Below are 14,568 nucleotides of genomic sequence, written 5' to 3'. Positions count from 1 at the left end.
AGAACGAGAGGGAGAGGAAGAGAGAAACCATGTGGCTCGAGCGAATAGCCTCGAGTGAGACAGGAGCACCGGTAGAGGGGAAAACAGAAATATAGAGAGATAAAGACACATGGAAAGACAGACTGGTGGATGGTGGGGGTAACCGAAAGAGAAACATAGAGTGAAGGGAGGGGGAACCAGTAGGAGGGCGACGGAGTTAAAGAGCAAGAAGGCAACATGGAGTTGAAAAGCGTTGGAGAGAGAAAGATGGTAATTCGGGGAGTAGGGGAAAGAAGAGCGGACGAGGGTGGGGGAAAATTTGATAGGAGGGATGGGTTACCATGGAAACGCGTCGTACTCCCAACCAGCTCAGATAGGATATACAGGTATATATGTGTTTACATACCTACATTAGATACATACATTATAGTATTATACGGCACATATACAAGATACTCGTACGAGAAGAGCCGTAATTTGTAAGTCGATTTCCTCTTTTTTCTCTCTTCCTCTCTCTCTCTCTCTCTCTCTTTCTTTCTTTCGCTTTCTACACGTCGCAGTGCAGTGTATCTTGAAAGCTGAATTTCTATAACTTTTAAAATTAATATTCGATGGCTATCCCGGTTCTTACGAGAGCAGTAGAGTTCTTTCACGAGTATATTCCGACGATTGATTTGGCCGCCTGTTAACAATATAGGACCCTTCGCACGCGTACTACGTTCGATTTGTTTTTTTTTTTTTTTTTTGCTGTTTTGTTTTATTTCATTTTTCTCCTATATTTTATTTTTCGCGAAATAGCTTTAACAATACGCCCGCTGGCTTGATAAAGTTTATTGGCATTTACGTAGCACGAAAAAAAAAAGTATTGCCGTTTTTAATTAATTTCAATTTTGTAATGTTTCAAAATGAAATTCGCGAGAACATGGATGAACACATTTTAAATTTTAGCTAGCGGGAAAATTATATCTATCGAAAATAACGTAGCCACAATTTGAAAATTAAAAACAATGTTTATCAGAAAAGGAAGGGAACCTGGAATAATTCAACGGCAGGGAGGAGAGAGAGATATATGATTTTTTATAAAATCTCATTTGTGAAATCATTTTTTCTCTCCAACAAAATATGCACAGGGAAATGATCGAGTAGAAACCCGCGGGTAGAAAATTCTCAATTCCACTTTTTTTAATTCCGTGTTCGTTCGATGAACATGGCAGATAATATAACGCTTTCAAAACTGTTATTTCACCAAACTACATATGTAGGTACATACACTCACGACAAAATAATTATGTATTCGTAGGATATCTGAGTAAAAAAATGTATGCATAAATAAACATACGAGTAATTGATCGCGTTCGAATACGGTCGCATAAATTTAGATAAAACCGATTGACTCTTTATTTGCACTGTCAAAGGCGAAAATCAGGAACAAGGTATGCAAAGATGAACGATTCATGGGTCAATGAGGCCTTAGAGATACTTTAGAAATACTGTGTTCCCCCGCTCCATGAACGAGCTGGAGTCCGGGAGGGCACATTGGCGTAGAGTGGTGCCAACAGAAATAGAATTCCAATAAAGCAGGTTTTCAAGTGATCACGTGGAAAACTCGCTCCCCGTCTTCGTACGAAACACACATATACATATACATATGCATGATTTGAATAATAATCGCCTTACGTAATTCAAATAGATTATGAAACCGGTTTATGTCTTCTATTATATATCTACCGTATTACAAAGAACACAACTCTACGTATTTTCTATGTATCGATATCTACTGTGTTGATATTAAGGAAATGAAAGGAAAGAACAAATTCCAGAAATGGAAAACTGTAAGCAAAAGCGGACAAATATTAAAATTTAGAGAAATCGTATACGTAGTTGAAAACATCCGTGAAAATTAATCACCGGAAACTAGAAGGAGTTGTACACGACTATGCGAGCAAAACGTGGCTTTTTACTTTTATTGCGAAAGCCCCGTTTATATTCATAACGAAAACATGTCAAGCTGTCGCGCACAAAACAGAAGCCGAGATTTCACGAGAAACTTCATGGTAATATACAAAGTGTCTCGTGTACTTCCGTTTTTCTATTTCCTTTTTTCTTCCTCCTTTCTCTTTTTTGTCTTTTCTTTTTTCTTATTTTTAACTTACAGATTAACTTAAAGGAATCGAGGATCTCCCGCGATGATAATATCATCAACGATTTTTTCCATTCCCTGTATACGACGAACAATTGTCGAGAATTTTCCTGGCCCACCCGATCGATAATTAATAATTATTAATCGTTCCATAATAATTACGAATCGATAACGCTAACTGAGTTTAACTCGATACTCGACCGCAAATATTTACCTGTCCCTCTCCACCTCATCGCCGTTCCTCGGCCAACGTTAATATATCGTAAATGTTTCGATAATATTCGAATCCGTTGAATGCACAGGCTGTATACTATATATATCGATCCCGCGCAGCTCGACGAGGAAGAAAACAAGCAATATAACCGGAGAATGCTCTATTGAAAACTCGTCAGACGGAGGTTAGGATCCCCGGATGCAGGAGCACACACGTATCTTGAGATTTTTATTACGATTTCGAATCGAGGATTTTTCCATTTAGCTTGCCGCTTCCAACTTGGCAGACACACACGTGACACGGTTATCATCACCGATAATTTCATGGACGACACACGCGGCATCATTATCACGTTCATTGTTACGCGACAGGTTAATTTTATTACACCCCTGCCCCTCACCGCCCAGCCACCCTTTACCGAAGCTCATTTTTTTTCCTTTTTTTTTTCTCTTTTATTCGTTAACGATCTATTTTTCTTGGCATGCGGAGCTTCCCCCGGAGCGTGAACTGGTTTCGAACGAGTGCCATGCCTTTTACGTTTTCTGGTTTTTGTGCTCCTCACGGAGGGAGACAAGGGCCGACGACTTTTAATGGACGACAGGGCGAGCCCCATAGGCGTAAACCGCGATTGTACTCCTGTTCAGGGTCTAATATTCCATCTACATCGGGACTCTATAAGAAAAACATTCCGTTGCTTCCGATCCGATCGTTTTCTCCCACCTTTTCTTCTCTTATTTCAAAACACGAAACGTGACTACGTGTTTATAGAGAAAATAATCTACCAAAACTGGTAGGAATCAAAATGTTCGCTTCCTCCTTTTTTTTCAATGAAGCAAGAGGCGCTGGATAGGTTCCAGTACGTAATTGATAATAACATTAATTTGATTTATACAACAATGATATTATATCTTAACCCCTTCCCGTGCCATTTAGCTCGACGAAACTCGGGCCCAAGCGGTAGGCGTCTCGTGGCGTACTGATAGGAACTAACATTCAATTACGATCGTTGTATTACGATATTTATGTTTGGCCGCCGACTTTCTGTTCGCGAGCCTGGCTCGTGGTATTCGTGTTTGGGCCAAAATCTTCATCACGAGTCAGACTCGTTAACACGGCAAGGGGTTAAACACGACCCTCGTCCAGTCAATTATCGATGGCGGTCTTCAAATCATGCATAATCGTACAACGTGACACACTGTCCCAAATGCTACAGTGTAACGTGATGTTTCAACAATTATTCACATCCGACTGATATATTCCTCGAAGAGCAAACAATGAGCACGCTACTATTATTTCTTTTCCATTGTTGCATTCGACGATATCGATTCTTTCTCTGTCTGGATGTTCTCGATCAGTCTCGTTTTCGTGTAACGTAACATCCGAGTGCCGCGTGAATTGTGACACCAGAACTCCGCCGCCTCCTTCCTTCCAATATCGCTCTATTCCGTGTAAACGATAAAAATATGAGCCCGAGGAGGCGGCGTTTGTTACTTTCAGTCCGTTATCGATCTTCCCGTAGCCGAACTCTCCCGTGTAATTGAATAATGCAACATGGCATTATTACACGAACTCCGTTACCGTATTTCCTGTATTGCCTCGCGTTTCAAAATAGTGTTGTGCCGTATGAACAGCAATATTATTAGTCACGAGAGAGGGGAAGACGGGAAACGAGGAGCGATGGGAAGGGGTGGTGAAGCGGGGCGCAGGAGGGGTTCTGTTACTGACATTTAGCGGTTTATTAATCGATACATTCTCTCTACTACGTTTTAACGTTTGACACGAATGTTATTCATGTTATTTCATTTGTCATTCGCATTATTCCATACGATGGCGTAAAATTCTGCCGCGTAAATATACGATATTATATTTTTCTTTTTTCTTTTAATGAATAAAAATGAGCTGACGAATTTCATTAATTTACAATGATTAACGTTAATTTCGTATACCGAAATGTGATGATATATATATATACGTATATTGTAAATACCGATCGAGTCGTTATGTCATTGGACGGTGTAGAATTTCTCGATAGAAATATACAGGGTGGTTGGTAACTGGTGGTACAAGCGGAAAGGAGGTGATTCTACGCGAAAAAAGAAGTCGAAAATATAGAATAAAAATTTTTCGTTCGAGGCTTTGTTTTCGAGAAAATCGACTTTGAATTTTCGCTCGGTACGCGTGCACTTTATCACGTAACGTTATAACGGATCTCACTGTAGATCGTTGTCTCGATGGAAAAATAAAAAAAAAATTTTTTTTTAATTTTTATTCTATATTTTCGACTTCTTTTTTCGCGTAGAATCATCCCCTTTCCGCTTGTATCACCAATTACCAACCACCCTGTATAATCGTGGATCCTTTTCTACTCCTTTTTCTCTTTTCTTTGGTAAAGGGAAAACCGAGATGTTGAATGTTAATAATTTCTTAATGATCCACGTCAATCCCGTTTGAAAAGTGCATTAGAAGATTGTAATCGTTTGTCAGACGAGTAAATTAAAAAGAAGTTAATCTACTAATAATTAATGTTGAAAGGAAGAGTTTCAGTTGTCGAGATCGTTCTTTCGACTACATGTCGGCCGATATGTTAAACATTCGATTTACATTTGTAATTTCGCTGCATTTGCTGGATTTCTCATTAGTGAACAATACGATATAAATGAATGGCAGATAGGTATACTATACACCGAACGTGCTTTTCATTCGTTCGGCGATTATCGAAAATACAATTTGAAACACGTTTGGTAGAGTTCGAATGGTTCAATAGGAAAACGAGGATGGAACAAGTTCGGAACGAGCGAAATGAATTAACATCAATTGGATTGCGTCGTTTTATTCGAATATCAAATTTCCTGGATGTATTCCGAATTAAAGTTCAACAAATTTATTCTTCCGTAACCAGCTATCCTGTAAATTTCTTCTTTCTAGTCACATTCGATTCCACGATTCGTAAAGTTTGCAATATCGTGCAATAAATATGTTCGTTTCATAGGCTGTGTAAAGTTCGTACAATTTAGTCGATAAATCTTCTAGATTTCATATTCAATTTTTTGTATAATCACATGCAATTTCATAAGTTCTTTCTTTTTATAGCAGTGAAAGTTTCGCTAGCTCGTCGAATCGGCAGATTTTAAAATTCTTTTATATAAGACCGACCAGAGTATACGTATATTATTATCTCTGAGAAAATAAATATCGTTTTAAAGTAGAAATACGATTGCGGTGTAGATGTATTTCATAGTGGAATGGTTAAAGTCCATAAACATGTAAGGTAAGAGATAATACGTTAAGTAAATCGTCTTAGTGTCGAAGAAAAGTGGGGCGACGTACGTACGTGTCGGTGCAAAACATCGGAATTTGTTATCGCACCGCCCACGCTGCGATGCAAGCAATCGCTTTATCATACAGAAGTATCAAGCGCTTTAACAGAAATAAAAATATCGTTCAAAAATAACTGGTACGCACTTTTATATTCGTGGATACGCGAAACGGAATGAATAAAAAGGCCTCTCCTCGCCATCAGACAAATTGCTGCTCTAGCCACGTTGCACTGTTTAATTTAATACATCAATGTTGGAAACTGGCTAAAGAACAAACGAGGATAGAAGTATTTTTATCGTTGCAAATTTTAGATTTCATTGGATATTTAAAAAAGATTGAGAAAATTGTTTATGGTTTATTTTTAGTACGTAACTACTCTTATTTTTCTTCTTTGTACTAACATTGCTGTATTTTCTTTCTTTTTTCCCTAAATCCATCACAGTACTCTACTGATATTGAAACACTGAATTTTTATGAAATATTAAAAACAAAAAAAAAAAAGGATATATTTTTCACACCGCGTCTTTAACGATCGAGATATTTTTAATTAAAAGAGAATTCATGAATATGCAAGTGATTTGTAGCTGTTTTTCAAAACGTCCATCGGGACGAAGAATACTGTCACAATTCAAAAATGATGTTTTTCGGGAAATTGAAATCTCGCCGGGCGGAGGGCGAAAATACAAATGTAAATAAAATCGAATTCTCGACTGCTAAAATCTATTTCCAATGGAATCGGCTGATATCCATTCGTAACTTAAATAAACTAAAAGTTGTTTCGAATGTAGAATAAACTAAATAAATAAATGCATTCAGAAATTCGTTGAAAAATTTCACGCTGTTCCTATTTTTTCTCATCCTATTACATATTCTATCGAGGAATTTCCATTCGATTATCAAATAGACAAAATAAAATTCTAAAATCGTTAGTCCATAATTACAACTGAATTGTTAATAACCATTCAGCTATAAACTGACCAATCGAAAAATAAAAATACAACGAATCCTTATGTTCAACGTACATATGATAATAAGTACTTTTAAATAGCGGCCAATAATCTCTGACATAATTATACGGCAATATGTAGCTAAGCCGAACCAGCAGATATAAACGTTGAAAAAGGAAGCTCGCTACTCTTCTGACGAGAATTGAATACGTTTTCCGAGACGAGTGTCAGTGAAACAATTTCTAAAGGCTCGACAAGTTGGTGGTGCTCAAACGAAACGAAAGCACGCAAAGTGTTCAACGGGCAAGTTCATTTTTCTCCCGGTCTCGTTACGAGCGACGAAAAGGCACGACTTCTGCGCCAAGATTAACGATTTAATTTAAGAATCCTCCATTCACCAGCTTGTTCCTACTGTTCGCGGAAATACGTATATTTTTGCTTGGAGTACAAGAGGCTTGCGATGCTCAGAATGCTAAAACTGGCCATTCGACAACCACTGCTCCAGATTACCTACAAGTCTAAAGTGCATCTTAGGTCAGTTTACGATGAGAACATTTATAGCTTAGGTTTTTCTCTTTGTTTTTCCGAAGCCTTAAAAAATTACTCGAATTTCTCAAATAAATCGAACATCTTTAAAACAAGGAAAAGGCAAAAAAAAAAAAAAACTAGATAAACGTGTTTCCCGTGCTTCACAAACCATCGAGGTCAACGTTGCATTGACGCAATTTTATTTGCAATTATATTCTATCAACCTGCATTATCGATTTCTGCATTTTAAAATAGCGTTCTTTGTAAAATCCTATGAAAGGGAAACACGATATTTCGTCATTGTTATTTCTTCCACGGTGCAATTTACAATTTTATGAAATTCACAACAATTTATATACATATATAACTGTTATGACCAATTACTGCCTGATGTTTCGTGACTTAGAAACAATTGAAACAGGTTCTTTGATACGTTCGAAGCGGTAATATGATTAAATTGCCTGAAAAACTTTTACAAGAAAGACGACGGAAGAAGAAAGAGAGCGAGAGAAAGGGAGAAGAAGTTGAGAATAGCTAATGTTATCAGAATGGGAAAAGCGAGAGAAATTGAGAGAGATGAGGATCAATTGCGAGGAACGGACAAGGATGGCGTGTTTCACTAAGTAGAAGCGAGAGGACGAAGAGAAGAGAGTAGAAGAGAAAGGAGAATCCCTTCCATTCTCAGTTAGGGAGAGTCCGTACTTCCATACACAGTTACGAAGTTGGTCAAAGGTTACTACACAGGCAACGTGTGCAACTGTGTTTAGAATTATCCAATCCCACCCAGGCTATACAAGCTAAACACGTAATGTACAGTAGCGGGCAAAATTACTTTCCTCGTTGAAACTCTTTCGGCTCCCTGTATCGTTCGTTCGCGCGTCCGTAACACAACTGATTAAAATTCAGATAAAAATTTCTCCCCAAGAAGGAAAAGGGGACAATAATAATAAAGCAGAGATGATTTCGTAAAATTCCGTGAACCTCTGGAAGTTCGAAAAAAAAAAAAAAGAAAAAAGAAAAAAACACGGGGAATTTCAAATAACGCAATTTTTATAGCGTTCTATTTCTTTTTACTTTCTCCCTTCCTTCCTTTTCCATTTCTCTCTTTATATAAAGACCACGGCAGAAAAATACGATAAATCGCATTTTTATTTGTCACGGGAAAGCAACTTTTAAATTCAATTATCTGGCTTTGAATTCGAACAACGTCCGTTGCCCCATCCATTTCGCAATTTTAAGAATATCGCTTACGACGAAATTTTGTCAAGTTAAAAGCTATTTTTAACAGGTTCTATTCATCCTCTACTATGTCATGTTATAATAACCTAAAAGTTATAAAATACGTTTCATTGATCACATTATCAGACAATTGACGAACGTGTATCGTGTGTCCCTGCCGTAGTCTACGCACGTGTATTTTTGCTTCTTTGAACAGCCATTGAACGTGTACGAATTTGAAATTTTATCCCGGACCGAAGTAGAAGTAATTTAATGCTGCATCGATCGGCCGGCAGCCGTGTGGACTATAAATTGAAATTTTAAACAAGCAACGGGTGCTAATGAAATTAGTATAATAATTATTGGCACACACAGAGCCGGCACGATGTTCGGTTTTGTTTGCCAGTAGATCGAACGTCGCCGGGTCAGACCTCTTTTAACACCGATTCCATCGTGTCAGATACTTTTCCTGCTCGTCAAATATTCAATTACCGCGCAGCAGCGATGTAAAAGCAACGCGAATGAACGTGGACGAGGCCATAAAGGAAGAGGACCTTGAAGAAAGATGGCTGTAACTACTCGGCATTGGCCAACGAGCTGAATAGGCGACTTGACATAATATAAAATCGTTTTACCAAAGGGAAATATTTCAAGAAGAATTATCTGTGTATTCCATCCCGGGGAAGTCGACCTTTTACGCCATTCTCTCCTGACTTTCATTTAAGCTCTCTCTCTCACCGACCAAATTTTATTACCATTTTCTACGATTTTATATGATTAATCACTGATAATTTTATTTCCGAAAAAATTTTATTAAAAAGGAGAGGGGGAAAAAAAGAGAAGAGACGAAAAGAGGAGACAGATTTTTGATCAATATGAAAGGGGCAAAAAGGTAAAAAACACGACGAGAGTTGAATTTCCCGTCTTTTACGAGGGACTGCGATTTTAAAATTCAATATGTTGTCAACCGATTTCGTGTAAAAATTATTTTCGCATCCGGTTCTACAATTAAATATAATAACAAACGATTACACATCGTTCGACTTTTACGGAACATCGAGTATTTATCTGCCACGTATTTTCAAAAGGTTTACGTCTTCGAATCTATCAGAATGTTCCCTTTCTTCAACTTTCAATTTTCTAAATGAACTAAATGACATAAAAGTGGGAAAATCAACAAAGATAGACTTATCGTATTTTGCCTGTGTGATCTTCGTATATTAATTGATCGATAACAAGAGGGTGGCATGAATCGCAGAAATTGCACGCGACGAGCGACAAAAAGGGGGCCGGGGAAAACCGATTCGAGGCGGGCATGAATGGGACGAAGGAGATAAAAAAGAAACTTGACCAAAGTAACCCCTTTTTACTCGGTTGGCATTGTAGCGTTCATAAGGGCACTCTGTATTCGCCTAAGTAAACCAAGAACGAAAGCGTCGCCGCCACTGTCCAACCCACAAATCCCACACGAACGTATCCGCAATACGGCGGTGATAGTGAGCAGGTAAATACGCACACACCGATCACGGCCGTGTGAACGCGCCTTAAGCATCTGCCGTGGCTATCGGCCGGACACATACCGTTGCCCACGAAAATGTATGAACGCAAATACAAACGGTTTTGAACCTGTCGAGTTCATTCGACCAGCTATACACATGTCTCGGCTACTACCTGTAGCAATTTAAAGGTTAATGTCGCTCCAAGGACCGATAACTTTCTCGTCATTATCATCGTCGATACTATCGCCGATTCCTCTGCTAATTTCCATTGGACACAGTACGTTTGTTTCTTTCTTTTTTTTTTTTTTTTTTTTGGCTTTCTTTTTGTTTCCTTACTTTTTTCTCTTTAATAAATTGCGCACTGTCATTCATGTCGATCATTACGATTATTATTAGCAACTCTGTTGACAGTGTTATGGATGAACGGTAAATCGGATTTGATGATTTTTAGAAAAGGTTTGTTTGGAAATTTTTACCGGTTACGACGTTCGATTAAAATTCTGTAGGTTATCTTTTACAGGGGTGGAACAAATATGAAACTGTGATTCCTAGCGATAGAAAATCGGTATTCTATTAGGTCGTTCGAACTCTGTAATTTTAATCGAATTTTCCCTGGAATTTCTATTCGAAACTTTCACTTTCGTCCATCCCTCGGACACTAGCTCGTTTTTTTCATAGCGTTTACAACCTTATGCACACCGCGCGCGCGGACTAATTTCGTTTAAACGCGATCGCCGCGCGGGGAGTTGCAGCTGCTCGCTTATCGGTGAAATTGGCTTTTCAGGATCTCGAGTGGGGTGGCACGATTCGAAAGAAAAAATGAAACGCCGTGTACGATAAGGGACATGAACGGGCTATCCTTTTACGGCGACTGTTAGAAGACACACTTTCTTCCTTTTCGATAGGACATGTATAGGTCTAAATAAGAGAGTTGGAATCTTTGGCTCTGTTCATAAATTTTCCAACTTGGTTTCTACGAACCCTCGAGTCGTTCCCTTTGATTGCCCATGAAAATTCATTTTATGCCATCGAGTGGGTTTCCCGGTAACCTGACAATAAAACGATATGTAAGGCGGGGGGGAATCGATGGTCATCGTGATCGATTACTTCGCCAATTTCTATCCTTTATCTTATAACGAGGGGAAGGATAAAAGGAAAAAAAAAAGATAGAAAAGAATCTAACTAAATTGAATTTGATTAGCAAAATGCTCAAAGTGCACGTGTCTTATATTTTACTCCTACGCATAAAGATATGAATTTTCGTAAAACATCTTCGATACGCTAAGAGGAAAAGTGCAAACGATTTAAACGCATCTTACATAAAATAATAGAGGTCGTTAACGATTTGATCTCGCAATAAAATTCCTGCAGTCTATTCGTATTCGTTATCAACGAGCAGCGTAATCACGATGATCAATTATTAACCGATAAATTTCAACGATTGATATCGAATGAATCAGCTCGAGGATGAAACGATTGAACTGATTTTTTCGAATCGATAATTCTGACTAGGTTAAAAGAAAAATATTAATCGATTAATACGCAAGAGTGGAGTGAGGCCATTAAATTACCAACTCCTGTCATAATCTATCTCACCTCTGGCCAGTTAAACTTGGCTAATAATTCGCCAGATTGGCGCCGGCAGTAGGCATGCGCAACAAAAACCAATAACACTGGCTCTCTCCACTTACCCATACAGAGTAGCTCTATACCCTGCTATAGCTTCCATTTGGCACCCCCTTGGTCCACCCCCGTCGTTCTCGATTCCTCCCTAACCCCGAGATCCCCGGCAACCATGCGAACCACGCTGCACCAACAACGTACCAACACCGTACTACTAGAGATGGGAATAAACCTGACTCGAATGGCGTCCATACGTGTTATGTTGGAAATGTTACAAGCCTCGGAGAACCTTTCGTCGACTGTTCCTCTAATCAGTAGAAAATCCAGATCGTAGAGGAAGTTCATTGTTGGCGAATTAATAGATTGCAAGGAAATATTTATTTCAGAAAAATACGATTTCATCGAATTGAATTATTATAAATTATCTGAATTCTTTTTATCGAATTGTACGTTACGAATGAACGAACGATTCCTTAAAAGATCGATACTTTTATCAGGACAAATTGCATCGAGGTGAATGAAAAAGATAACGTTTTTTAAATGAACGATACTCTAAGATCAAGTCGAACGTAACGAAGATGATCGGGAGAAAATATCGTTGATGAGTTACAACAGATCACGAGTGTAGAGACAATTTTCCTAAAAAAGAAAAAAAACTGACAGTCCGATTCGATTTGCCTTTATATCGGGCAAAATATGGAAAAACACGTGCCTATTGGAAAAGGTGTATTTTTCAGGCGAAAGTAGAGGCAACAATAATCAATCAGAGAATTACACTCGTCCCACTTCCGTCTGTATTCGAGCGAGTGAATCAAGCGTTCGGGTCAGTTGCAGTTCACAAACAGTTCTCGACTCGATTCCATTTCTACGTGACAGTGTTCTAATATATCCATAGTGAGTACTACATGCCGAACTAAATTCACATAAATCTGGTGGAACGCGTAATGCACGGAGCTAGATGCCGATTGAGGGACAGAATTTACGTTTTATTTGGACAATCTGGCGAATTTACTTGGCACGAGGTGCTTTCGTTCATTGCACGCGCGTTACGTCTAATTAATTAACTGCATCTAGAATATACAGGTAAACGCTACCTATCATAACAACGGTGTCACCCTGTACATAGAAATTTTGGATCGTCCCCGGGATGAAACCGATGTCAAAACTCAAGATCGATACTTCCCTATTGATTGATGATACCGACGCCATTCTATCGTTTTCGCATTAAAGTGGATCCAACATGAAATCGAGTCAATTTCAAGTGTTAATGGATTTACGTCGATACTATATCTTTATTCAACGAAACAATGCTTTTACGAGTGTCAAAGCAAAACAAAAAAAAAAAGAGAGAGAGAGGAGATGTAAAGTACGACAGACACGTTTATTCTAATTGATTATTCCATTCTAACGACAGGTTTGTGCATGATACCATTTTGGAAAAATTAGAGAACAGATTTTAGAGAACTTCGATTTTAACAACAGAAGATTATTTTAAAAAAACGTAGAAATATAATTTAAGAAAAAAAACTAAATGAATTTTTACGAATTCACGTGCGCTTTAAACGAATAAAATTAAATTGTAGAATTAAAATTAAAAAATCAAAGAACAGATATACACTTCGATTTCAACAACAGAAGATTATTTTAAAAAACGTAGAAATATAATTTAAGAGAAAACGAAATGAATTTCTACGAATTCACGTGCGCCTTAAACGAATAAAATTAAATTGTAGAATTAAAATTAAAAAATCAAAGAACAGACATACACTTCGATTTCAACAACAGAAGATTATTTTAAAAAACGTAGAAATATAATTTAAGAGAAAACAAAATGAATTTTTACGAATTCACGTGCGCTTTAAACGAATAAAATTAATTTGTAGAATTAAAATTAAAAAATCAAAGAACAGACATACACTTCGATTTCAACAACAGAAGATTATTTTAAAAAACGTAGAAATATAATTTAAGAGAAAACGAAATGAATTTTTACGAATTCACGTGCGCTTTAAACGAATAAAATTAAATTGTAGAATTAAAATTAAAAAATCAAAGAACAGACATACACTTCGATTTCAACAACAGAAGATTATTTTAAAAAAACGTAGAAATATAATTTAAGAGAAAACAAAATGAATTTTTACGAATTCACGTGCGCTTTAAACGAATAAAATTAAATTGTAGAATTAAAATTAAAAAATCAAAGAACAGACATACACTTCGATTTCAACAACAGAAGATTATTTTTAAAAAACGTAGAAATATAATTTAAGAGAAAACGAAATGAATCTCTACGAATTCACGTGCGCTTTAAACGAATAAAATTAATTTGTAGAATTAAAATTAAAAAATCAAAGAACAGACATACACTTCGATTTCAACAACAGAAGATTATTTTAAAAAACGTAGAAATATAATTTAAGAGAAAACGAAATGAATTTCTACGAATTCACGTGCGCTTTAAACGAATAAATTTCAACTGTAAAATTAGAATTAACGATAATTTCTTCGCTGTTTCCATATCAACGTATAATTGCCATCTTTTCAACGAAGTTAAATTTTGTACCATCTTTTTATCGATAGACGTGCACGCTTCGTTTGCAGCGTTTGATAAATTCCACTAATGGAATTATACTGTCTGCAATTGGTACAAACTTCTCTTGCAATTATTCTCCAAAGATTTTCTTATGAGTTTCCATTCCAGTAAACATGCTGGCCATGTTGAAACATTGATATCTTTTGGCGCAGCCACTGTTTCATGTGTTTCGATGTATGAACCGGAACGTTGTCGTTGTTGATAAATAAAATTACTTTCTTCTATTCTTTCCGTGGATGATATTAAAAAATCATTGTTACATGTACGTTTCTGTCCTAGTTCTCCCAAAATGGTATTATACGCAAACTTGTTATTAGAATGGAATAACTACATGATTTTACCAAAAAAAAACGTGTATAGTGGCTTTATGTAAATTTCGGACACTGTACACTTTCTCAATAATTCTTTCATTTGAAAGTAGCTACATCGGACACCTGTATACATATTTGTCATAAAAACGTTTTTTAGCCGCTCGATTAATATTAAACGGACGTCAAAAAGAAAGA

General features: G+C 37.1%; 1 protein-coding gene across 2 annotated transcripts in view; it reads right to left on the bottom strand.

Moving 5' to 3' along the window:
• LOC117162576 (uncharacterized) overlaps positions 1 to 14,568 on the bottom strand; it is a 173,102-nt gene that overhangs the window by 99,216 nt on the left and 59,318 nt on the right. The window lies entirely within an intron of this gene.

This window comes from Bombus vancouverensis, chromosome 13 (assembly GCF_051014615.1).
Source record: "Bombus vancouverensis nearcticus chromosome 13, iyBomVanc1_principal, whole genome shotgun sequence".
Lineage (NCBI taxonomy): Eukaryota > Metazoa > Arthropoda > Insecta > Hymenoptera > Apidae > Bombus > Bombus vancouverensis.
Note: the sequence above shows the minus strand (reverse complement) of the source record. Positions and strands in the feature narration are given on the sequence as shown.